This window comes from Ictidomys tridecemlineatus, chromosome Y (assembly GCF_052094955.1).
Source record: "Ictidomys tridecemlineatus isolate mIctTri1 chromosome Y, mIctTri1.hap1, whole genome shotgun sequence".
NCBI classification, from domain to species: Eukaryota; Metazoa; Chordata; class Mammalia; order Rodentia; family Sciuridae; genus Ictidomys; species Ictidomys tridecemlineatus.
Genome location: NC_135494.1, coordinates 21,291,967 through 21,304,275, shown reverse-complemented (window position 1 = coordinate 21,304,275; position 12,309 = coordinate 21,291,967). Strand labels below are relative to the sequence as shown.

General features: G+C 38.0%; 1 pseudogene; it reads right to left on the bottom strand.

The window, feature by feature from the left end:
• Window positions 1–447: 447 nt before the first annotated feature.
• Window positions 448–3,731, bottom strand: LOC144364780 (RE1-silencing transcription factor pseudogene; annotated as a pseudogene).
• Window positions 3,732–12,309: the final 8,578 nt, after the last annotated feature.

The window sequence follows — 12,309 nt, the reverse complement described above, 5'->3', positions numbered from 1 at the left end:
AAGAAATCTTAAAGTGCTAACTTTATATAAAGCAGGCAAATTGTTCAAGTAATTTGCTATTAAGCCAATTTTTATAGAGCTAAATAAAAAAGAAAAAGTAAACTAAAGTGATTGAAGACAGACACGGAGAAAAAAAATGACAAGTTGTAAATGGACAAAGCAATAGAATGCTATTATATCATCATGGCCTTCTCGTTTCAATTGAACATATAAGCTAAATAGATTTAGGTATCTGCTGGTTTTTAGTACACTAACTCCCTTGGATTTGCTAAAATTTATACAACAATCAATAGGTATATATGAAGTCCTAAGGAAAAGGATGCTTCTTAAAAATCAATACTCGACACTAATTAAAGCAATCTTAAAAGGTTTTTCTACTATTATAAATGAATATAAAAATTAATAGCTCTTACAAACTAAGAACTGGAACCTTGTCCCAATCTTTAATTACTCCTGCCCTTTAGCTGCTTTTTCAAGGAAATACACATTAACCAAATGGCGATTGAGGTTTTTGCTGTAATCTTTTTCTTTCCTAAAAGAACGATCACAGAAGATGCAAACAAAATCTCCCCCAGTCCCTTTGCCTGCCAAGGCTTCTTTTGCATCTTTTGTACTAGCTTCTTGTGAAACTGGACGAGCCCCATGCAATCCAGAATCATCACTACCCTCTGACATGTTGTCACTTAGGTCACTTCCATCATGACTGTGGATACCTTCATCTTCATCAATTTCCTGAGACTCATTTACTGTCACAGTAACAGGAGGTGAAGCCAGCACAGTTTGGGACACTGCTTCATGTTCATCTATTGGTCGGGGAAGAAGCAATGGTGAAACTGGTTCTCCAACTGCTGAGTCTTTATCAGGGAGATTCTCTGCTGGGTTATGATCAGTGTCCATTTCCACTTCACAAAGCATAGCTGAGTCAGTCTGATGCTTATCAGCTAAAGTTTCACCCCCTGGCATATTCAACTTTTGTCCAGAAGATGAAACACTAGTACTAGATTCCTTGGTACAGGAATCGGTACACTCTTCTCTGCTTCTTCTGTTCCTACTTTCAGAAAAGGATCTTCTTTGTTTCCTTCAACTTCTGAGAGTAATTTTTGGTCTTCTGACTCCTCCTCTCTTAAGTCTTCCTTTGGCAGTGGTGTTGATGATGCCAAAAGTTCCTGCGTGCTTTTATTTTCCTTTAGAATCTGGCTATCTTTAACAGGCACTAAGCCTACTTCAATAAGGACTTGCTCCTTACGTGTCATTTCACTCTGCATATTGGACCTTTCCTTTCTGTTATATTTTCGGGGAGAAGTCTTTTTTGGAATTGGCTCATTGTGAAGAGGAGGATCTATGGGAGGAGACAGCTCCATCTGAGCAGTCTCCTTCTGAACAACTTCCATCTGAATAGACTCCATGTTAACAGGCCCCATCTGAACAGGTTCCATAGGAAGAGGCAACTCTATCTTCAGAGGCCCCTTCTGAACATCCTCTGTAAGAGGAGATTCCATAGGAGAGGGCAGCTCCATCTCAGCAGGCCCCTTCTGAACCTCTTCCATATGAGCAGACTCCACAGGAGGGGACAACTCCACGTGAGAAGGCCCCTTGTGAACAACCTCCTCCATGTGGATAGTCTCCATAGGAGGGATCAGCTCCATGTGAGCAGACTCCTGGTGAACCACTTCCACCTGAGCAGGCTCTACTTGAACAAGCCCCTTCTGAAACACCTCCATGTGAGCAGGCTCTACTTGAACAGGCCCCTTCTGAACCCCCTCCATGTGATCAGGCTCTACTTGAACAGGTTCCATGGGTAGAGGCAACTCTACCTGCAGAGGCCCCTTCTGAACATCTTGAACAGGCCCCTTCTGACTAGTCTTCTTTTGAACAGGTTCCTTCTGAGAGGTGTCTTTCTGAGAAGGCTTGCTGCTTTTTTTACTTTGTTTATTTTTTAGGGTTTTCTTCTTGGTATTTTTCTTCACGCAGGTATTTTGTTTTTTATTCTCCTCCACTTTGTTATCACCCTTTGGTACTTCCTGGCTATTTTTGGATTTACCTTCTATCTTCCTTTTCTTTTTTGTCATAGATTCCTCATCATTCACAGGATCATGCATGGAATGGGCTTCAGTTTCCATCTTCCTTTTGCTTTTCTTGGCTTTACAGGATTTTTCTGAATTATTTCTTGTATGCACATCCAGGTCTTTAGCTTCTCTTGCTGATTTGCGAGTTCTGGTAGTGACCTGAATCATTGAAACATTGCTACAAGGTTTTTTCTCTTTTGAAACATTATCTCTTTTCTCCACTTTTACAGACCTCTCATTTTTCTTTCCAGCTACATCCCCCTTTATTTTTGTTTGCTCTGTTTCTGTTTTTTCATTGGTAGTACTGTTATCAAGTAAGTCAGCCTCTCGCTTTTTGGTTTTCTTTAATTTCACTTTTGACACATCCATTGTTTTATTAGGACAAGTAGGATGCTTAGATTTGAAATGATACTGTAGATTACACTTTTTGGAAGCTGCATAGTCGCATACAGGGCAATTAAACTGCCGTGGGTCCACATGTAGCTCTACATGTTTTTTGAAGTTGCTTCTATCTGCTGTTTTGTAGTCACAGTGGGGGCAATTAAGAGATTTAGGCCCATTGTGAACCTGTCTTGCATGGCGGGTTACTTCATGTTGATTAGAGGCCACATAACTGCACTGATCACATTTAAATGGCTTCTCACCTGAATGAGTATGCATATGTCTAGTTAGATGAGTCTTCTGAGAACTTGAATAAGGACAAAGTTCACATTTATATGGGCGTTCTCCTGTATGAGTTCGAACGTGCTAAACATAATTGTTTTTTCTGTCTGAAAAATAGTTGCATTTACCACATGTGTATACTTTCCTTGGAAAATGGTTTCTTAAGTGTTTCCTCCAGTGATACTCTCTTACTGTTGTATAAGTGCAAATGATGCACTTGTAGACTCGCTCGTTATCTCCAGCTCTTGTGTGGTGTTTCAGGTGCGCAGTATAATGATCATATCTATTGGTATTGTAGACACATCGGTCACAGCGAATGGGGCCCTTAGAGAAATCTCCCTCTTCAGCAGTGGAAGAGCCAGATTCTCTGGCTTTTGCTTGCTTCTCTGCACTTTCTTCCACAAAAAACTTCTTGGCACTATGAACTCTGATATGATGCACAAATTGTTCTTCAGATTCTGCTTCATATTGTCATGGCTTACAGCGAAAGGGTTTGGTCTTCAAGTTCTTGCATTTGTCCTCTGCTCCAGGTGTTTCATTAGGAAGATCTTTATTTGAGCTGTAAATTTCTGGGGCAGCTGATGCCTCAAATACAGGCTGTGGTTCTACAACATCGACTTCCAAACTTCTCAGCTCCATGTTTTCGAGTCCATTAGGTTCACCTTTTATTTCAGGAGATTCCTCAAGTCCTTCTCCATCACTATCTGAAAAGTTGTTATCCCCAACAGGCATCAATTCTGCCCTCTGTCTTTCTTCACCAACCAGGTAATCACAGCAGCTGCCATTCACTTCCCCAGTTAAGGCCACGTGTGCTAGCATGATAAGCTGAGGAGCAGCCAGTTCAGCTTTGGAGAGGTCATGCAAGTCATACATATCGTTGGGCAAGGCCATGCCAATGTTGCCACTGCCAGTGAACAGCCCTCCTCCTCCAGAAGACTGCCCCATCACCTGGGTAGCCATAACTGTATTCGGTCTTCCCCGTAGAGGGGGAACTGGCGATCCGGCGTCGCCACCCCTCCGCCACTACTTTTCTTTGTTGTTGGAGTTTTAGGAGGGGGGGGAGGGGTGGAAAAAGTTGGGCGCTTGGGCTGTCGAGGCCCTTAAAGGCCAGGAGCGGGGCTGCAGAAAGTGCTCAGGCCGCCAGCCCTCGCCCAGCCATCCGGGCTGCCACCGGGGTCTGGGGCCAGGGGCCTTGGCGGCGCTTGGCCTGCTGCTGCGCGCGAGCTCGCGGGAGCCGTACATTCCAACACAGGACGCTGTGCTGCGCACCAGCCCGCGCCGCTGCTGCCCGCCTGCGGAACACGCCCCCTCCGCCGCCCGCGCGCGCCCGCGGGACACGCCCCCTCTGCCGTTCGCGCGCCTAGTTTATATTTCTTGAGAATAAAAACAGTGTTTATAAAGTGGGACTGGGGAAAAGGAAGATGGCTGGAATTATGCCAAAAATTGTCATCTGTTTTTTCTGGATGATTGCTTTTAAATCTTATAATGTTTCTGAAATATCTTGCCATTACTTTTCTTGAAAACATTTTTTCAAAGAGAGAGAGAGAGAGAGAGAGAGAGAGAGAGAGAGAGAGAATTTTAATATTTATTTTTTAGTTTTCGGCGGACACAACATATTTGTTTTGTATGTGGTGCTGAGGATCGAACCTGGACTGCACACATGGCAGGCAAGTGCGCTACCACTTGAGCCACATCCCCAGCCCTGGAAGATTTTTTTTTATGTTATATTATCACAATATTTACAAAATTTTTTGTTCATATTTATGATTTGTAAAAGATTTTCAGTCTTCTGACATTGCTTAATAAAAATATTTTTAAACAGGACAGTCAATTTATGGGTCTAGAACACTTAAATCTATTTTACATGTGTGTATTGGTTGTAATCATTTAAATGAAATTACATAACTAGCAAAATAACTGTTTTTTAATGTAACAAAATTTAAAAATCGATATTTTTTATAATTTCATTGAAACTCTGAAAAGCCAACCTAGAGAAACATGAATTGCTACAAACACCATTTGACTAAAGAGTAGCTAATTGCAAACTGATTCAAGATTAAACTTACAAAAATAAAACAACAAACTCCAGAAACATGAAAAAAAGATACTTTTGTGTACATTGTTAATCTAGATTTCTCATAAACTGTTATATCCAACATTTAAAAATTAGAGCAGTAACTTGATGATCTTATTACATGCAATTAATACTAAAGCTGATTTAAAATGAACACTGTTTCAGAGTTGCCTTTGTAATCTCCAATTCTTACCTTTTATGCTTCATCATCTTATAAGTTATTTCAATTGCATTGGAGATGTGATATTGCCAGTTATAAGTGATGAGCCCTGCTTCACCACATGTTGAAGTTTGATACATTAGAGAAGCATGTGGAGGCAAGCATATGAAGCGGGGCTTATATAAAAAGGGGTAACATAGACTTCATCCATGAGGAAGAAGGGGGCCATAGCTAGTATCATGATATCCCAAGACGCGAGGTGTTCTGTCCTTTTTATATGTCCTAAGCTTCCTTTGTTCTCCCACTTTCCCCCCTTATCTTTCTCCTTCCTGATTACTTGACTAGGGGCAGGAATGCTCAGTGGGATCGCCCAAAGGTGGGAAACAGGTGAGCTGAAGGGAGGAAAGCAAGACAAGTAGCCAAGGACACATTAACAACCTTAGAGCTCCCTTTAGGGAGGGGAGATTCCTGGGACAGGTTATGTTGGCAACCTGGAGCTGATTGGAGCAGGGGAAAGATCTTGATAATATCTCTCAGGGGACAAGTCTTCAACTTCCCAGATTCACTGAAAATTGGCCTCCTTGACTGATCTAACTCAATTTACCTGTCTACACTGATTGCCTGTCTAATTCTGGCTTCAGGTAAATATGCCTATAAAAACATGTTTTTGACATGCTGTAAACAAGTCTTAAAAATATGAAACTGGAAACTACCAGTGATGTATTAAGCAATATTAAATAAAATTCACAAATATTTTTTAAAAGTTAAAGTTAGAAGCCGATGTGTAGCTCTGTGTTAGCCCTGGGTCCAATCCCCTGCAGGAAAATTTGGGAAATTATAAATTGTGCAGTGTAACTAGCATTTGGCTTCAAACCTGACAAAGTCAATAACAGGGACTTAAAGTCTAGAGATTAGTATTATCATTATTTTCTGTAGTTCACCAGTTCAACTTTCATTCAGAGTTTGCAAAAACTAATGGTGAAATATTTATCTTCATAGGATTTGGATTTTTATTTTCATAAAATACCATAATACGGGCACAGAATCAAGCAGCACTTTCAGACAGAAAATAGATGCAAGTACACAAACAGCCCAGTTGGTTACATAGTCAGCTTCTCAGGTTGCAGATGGTGTTTGTCTTATTTTTTTATCTCCCTGCTCTTATTGGCTGAAACTTTCTGTCAGTTAGGAGCATTCTCCTAGCTAGAATTTCAGTCCTCTAAATAGTACAATAGATTACAAATGGTGGTAAATTTCAAAGTAGCCCTGAGGGAAGAAGAACTAGAGAAGGATCAGGTGTGCCCAAAAGAAGTGGAACAATGCTAAGCTCTTATGGAAATTTAAACAACTCAGGATCTTTTGCTTAAGGGAGTAAGAGCCTGTGAAGCTTCCAGTCAAATGGCATAAAGGCCCATTTGGTATGCAAAACAGCATCCCACTAGAAAAGGACAAAGTGTGTGAACCTGACTTCATCACACACATCAGCCACAGCAAAAACTTGTAGATTCCTTGGGAGACAAGACTCAGCAACAACTCTATTGCTAGTTAAGCATCATGTGAGAGAAGTCACCATCATTTTTCTGAGGCTGTGGTCACTCCTCCTGGTTTGGCCAGGTTTAAATGTTTGTTTTCTCTCTCAGAAGCTTAGGGGGCAGCTGGTCCTCCATATTTGCAGGTTCTACACTCTCAATTTCAATTACACTTAACTGCAACATATTATAAAATGCTGCAGTCTGGCTGGGCACAAATCCTGAGCCACTCAAGCAGGAACAAACTTTATTTCTGAACTCCCGTGAATGCCATGCACACAGCTTTCTCCCGGGACACACAACACACCAACCGGAAATCCGTCCTCTGGAAATTCCTCCTCTGGCACTTCCCCAACCAACGCAACTCCCCAGTAATCCTAGGGAGAACTCCAAAGTTGCAGGCCCAGGTGGACAGCAGGGGTCTAATATACAATTGAATACACAGCTTAACATAACCATCATCATCTCAATGGCTTGCTGGCTTCACCTCTCAACCACACCATTCTGGCAAAAATGCCATGCATCATCCCGACTCTGCTGTGGCCCTCAACATATCCCCCTTTCTGTTTAATTAAACAACAAGCAATGTGGCTTAGGGACTGAGCCTGTTAGGTTGTCCAATACTACATATGGTCCTTACCCGTCATCAGATGAGCTGACCTCAAGGCGTTGGCCTCCTGTCTTAGGTTAGTATCATTGCAATTGGATTTTACCCATCACTGACTACTGGTCCAGCACACAGCCATACTTGTGGATAGGCCTTTGCACCAGTGTGGGGGGTGAGGTTCTTTGCTTCACCTCTGTTGGCCCCCAAATTTTGCCTTGGTGCCAGTAGGGGGATGAGGTTCTTTGTCTCACCTTTGTTGGCCCACAAACTTGGCCTTGATGCCAGTGTGTGGGGGGGTGAGGTTCTTTTCTTTACCTCTGTTGGCCCCCAAATTTTAGCTGAATAACCATCACAAGCAGAAGGGAGGAGGTTACAGAAATGCCATGATGCCAAGCCAAATGATGGCTCCTTTGGAAAAATTGTACCACCGGTGACACCATCAGCAAAGATACTCCAGCACTACCATAATTCGCTGCACCAACAGATAGTTCACAATGCATACAAGTGATACAGAGTCCAGGCAAGTTCTGCAAGCAGTTCAAAGCAGGGGAATCTATTAATATGTTCATTTCCTCCCAAAGTAAATCGACTCATTGATTGAGCATCACTTGTTGAGTTACATTATTCATTGATACATCAGTTTATACAGTTTGTTTTGATAGCTATTACAGAAGCTGTAGTTTGGTTTTATCTTTGTCTGGGATGAAGATAGGAATTCTGACAATGATAGCTTAAAAAAATTATGTAAAATTCCACCAGGCACTAAAAGAAAGCAATTTTATAAACAATTTAGTATCCTGAATAGAATTTGATATAATGAAAAGGAAAGGTGAAAGTAAACAAACTGATCTGTTAACCTCCTTATTTGTTCACATATTAAAACAATCCTCAACAACTGTTTACCCAATTTAAATTAAACCATTTAAATCATGTGAATATTAAAAATATTTGGATCCATTTTTTCATGAGCACTCCTCAAATTTGATATATGGACATATGCACATACAGACATACAACACAAAACACAAGTGTGCACACATAACATACAACACATAAGACAATAGTAAAGGCCTTGTAGCTTTACACAGGTGAAATCTCCATAGCAATGTTTAAAAACTCCACAGTCAAAAAATAAAAATGATCAGAAAAACATTAACCTAGGTATGTATGAGCTCAAAAAATAAAATAGAACTTTATGATGTGGGAAAGGGCAAAATAAAATAGATATTGAAAAAGACATCCTCGTTACCACCTGGGTTTGACGCTTTTTTGGATATTCCATCCTTTTTTCTGTAACTTGCATAATGGGTCTGAAGGTATTCCCACACAAAAGCCCTTAGGTTTTTACATTTGAAATAGGCTATAGTGGTGTTCATTATTCATTAGCCTCCAGGTGTGGAAGAACCACAGATGTAAGAATAGCCAAGCTGGAGCTCTGGATATCAGCTATTATAGATTTGAGTCAAATCATCTTCTTTTTGGTCTGCATAAATGGCTTTGGTTAGTCTCTCTGGAATCCAAATTGGCTGCTGTTCTCCCCATGGAAACACACAAACAGAACCCCAACTCCAGACAATCACTGGGTCAAGACCTTTCCATTTTCCTGTTAAAATATCCTTCCAAAGTATCTTAGGCTTATGTACATTTTTTTGATACATATGTCTTTCCACAGCACTAAGCCTTGATGAATCCAAATTTTAAAAGTTTAGAGTAAAAAGGGTTATTTTAAGGTTATCTTTGGGGGATATATATATATATATATATATATATATATATATATATATATATATATATATATATATATACCCCTTTCCAATTCCCTCTTTTTGCTTTAATAAGTACATTTAAATTGTTTGATGAGCTCTTTCAACTATGCCTTGTCCCTGTGGATTGTATGGAATTTTTGTTATATGAGTAATGCCAAATGATGAGCAAAATTGTTTAAAAGATGCAGAAGTATAATCAGGACCATTATCTGTTTTTAACAGTATTGGAACGCCCACAGTGGTAAAATTTTGTAAGCAATGAGCTATAATATCTTTAGTTTTTTCTCCAGCATGAAGGGAGCCCATTAAAAATCGGTAAGAAGTATCAACTGTAACATGCAAATATTTTAATTTTCCAAATTCTGGCAAGTGTGTGACATCCATCTGCAAAATATGGTTAGATATTAATCCACTAGGATTGACTCCAAGATCAACTTGTGGTAAAATAGTCAAACAATTTTGACATTGTTTTATTATTTTTCTAGCTTGTTTCTTCATTATTTTAAAATGCTTTTGTAAAGTATTAGCATTGACATGGAATCTTTTATGAAAATTTATAGCTTCTTATATTGTAGAGAAAATATGTATGTCATGTGAAATTTTATCTGCTAAATCATTGCCTAAAGTAAGGGCTCCAGGCAATCCTGTATGTGCCCTGATATGTCCTATAAAGAATGAATCTTTTCTGTTCCAGATTAGACTTTGTATAGTGGGAAAAAAAACAGTAGAGGAGGAAGAAATCCTACCAGCATCTTCAAGGGATACTATAGCATTAACTATATGCTGACTCTCAGAAAATACATTGAATACAGAATCTTTAAACATCACAAAAGCTCACAATACAGCATTAAGCTCTACTTTTGAGCTGATTGTTTGGGGACTAAAAATGTAAAAGTTTGATCAGGGGTAACTACTGCTGCTGTACCATTATTTGACCCATCAGTGAATATATTTGGAGCATTCATGATAGGTGTTTTTCTTGTCAGTTTTGGAAAAACTATAGGATAAGAAGACAAAAAAGACAGCACAGGGTTAGATGATAAGTGGTTATCAAATGAAACATTAGATCTACACATGATTATTGCCCAAGTATTTAACTCATTAGCTAACTCATCAATTTGATCCATAGTATATGGAGTAATAATTTTATTGGGAGAAATTCCAAACACTCCATTTGCTGCTTTTATTCCTTTGAGTATTAATTGTCCTACAGCCTCAGGATACCTAGTAAGAATAGTGTTAGGAGAATAAGATAAATGTATCCACAATAATGGAGCTTCTTGCCAAAATACTCCTTGAGGAATATTTTTTGTTGGTAGTACAATAAATAATCAAGGCAAGCATCAATTCTATCTAAATGCATATTTTCCATATATGTTTCAATAATTTTTAATGTCTTTCTTGTTTCAGGTATTAACATGCAGGGTGAATTTGGTTTTGATGGTCCTTTTAGGATATCAAATAAAGGTCCCAACTGTCCTGTTGATATGCCTAGATAAGGCCTTATCCACTTTCTCTCTTGCTCAGCCCAGAGACACTCACTAGCTGGTCTAGTGATTCTCCTCAACCTCTGCTGGAGGGTGGTCGGACACTGTTGTAGTTTTTTTTAAATTTTAGTCCTCTAAAAGATACATAGTATTACCTCAATGTGATTTTTTAAAAATTTTTTTAGTTGTATATATACACAATGCCTTTATTTAATTTATTTATTTTTATGCGGTTCTAAGGATTTAACCCAGTTACTTATATGTGCAAGGCAAGTGCTATGCCACTGAGTCACAACCCCAGCCTCACATTGTGATTTTAATTTGCATTTTCCTATTGGCTGATGATGATGTTGAGCATATTTTATGTGCTTATTTCCCATTCCTTGGTAAAGTATCAAATCTTGTATGTTATTATTTATTGAGGTTTTTTAAAATTATGTTTTAAGAGTTCTTTATATATTCTAGATACAAATTCTTTATTAGATTTATAATATTTTGTCCCAGTTTGACATTTTTTACATTCCCCTAGCAGTGTCTTTCAAAGAACAGATGTTCTTAATTTTGATGACATTTAATTTATCATTAAATATATTCCCCTTTTGGCATCATATCTAAGAACTCTTTTCCTAACCCCAAGTCACAGAAGTTAGCTCCTGTTTCTTTTAGGAGTTTTATTGTTTTAGGTTTTACACTTAGGTATATGACCCATTTTGAGTTAATTTCTGTATGTGATGCAAGGCAGGGGTCAAAATTTATTATTTTTGTATATGGGTATTTAGTTTCAGCACCATTTGTTAAAAATGAACATTGTCTCTTTGCTGAATTGCCTTTGTCCCATTGTCACAATAAATTTTCTGTGTACGTGGGTCTATTTTGGCCTCTATTTTGTACCATGATCTACTTGTTTATCTTTATATCAGTACCACATTGTCTGAATTACTACAGCTTTGTAATAGTTGCAAAGTTCTTTGGATTGTTCTGGGTCTTTTGCATATCCATTGGAAGTTTATAATAAGCTTACCTGTTTATACAAAACAGCCTGCTGGTATTCTGAGATATTGGATCTATGAATCAACTTGGCAAAAATTGACTTCTTAACATCATTGAGTCTTCCAATAAATGAACATGTTATTTCTTCCTATTTGTTTAGATTTTTTTAAATTTCTCTCAGCAATCTTTTAAAGTAGAAGTCTTGCATATCTCTTTCAAATTTGTCTTCAATATTTGACATTTTTGTTGTTATTATAGTATGTTTAAAAAATTCAATATAAATTTTTTTCTTACTAGCATAGAACAACAATTCAGTTTTGTATCTAGTTCTTGTATCATGCAGCTTTACAAAACTCACTTTCTAGAAGTAACTTTTTTGGGGTATATTTCATTGGATTTTTCTATATAGATAATCTCATAATTTAAACATATAGCTTGAAATCTTTCTTACTCTCTTTAATGTCACTCTTTTTTTTTTTTTTTTTACCTTATTCAACTAAGCAGAATATCTGGTATATTGTTGGGTAGAAATGATAGGAGTTGTCATCCTTGTCTTGTTCCTTTTATTAAAAGTAAAACAATCTTTTTTTATTATGTGTGCTGTTAACTGTAGGGTATTTTGTGGATTTCTTTTATCACAATGAGAAAGTTCTATTCCTAAGGTTTTTATTGTTGTTGTTCTTTGAACTATGAATGGATATTGAATTGTTATTTTTTTTTTTTTGCTGATATAATGATGTGCATTGTGTTTTGCATGGCAAACCAGCTTTGCAATATTAGCATAAATCTCATTTAGTCATGAGCTATTATTAATATTAATAATTAAATACAATAATATTTCATAATTAATACTTTAAATATTATTGTATTTAATTAATTAAAATTTTGCTTGGGAACTGGATGTGGTGGCATATGCTTGTAATACCAGCTACTCTGAGACAGAGGATCACAATTTCAAAGCTAGGCT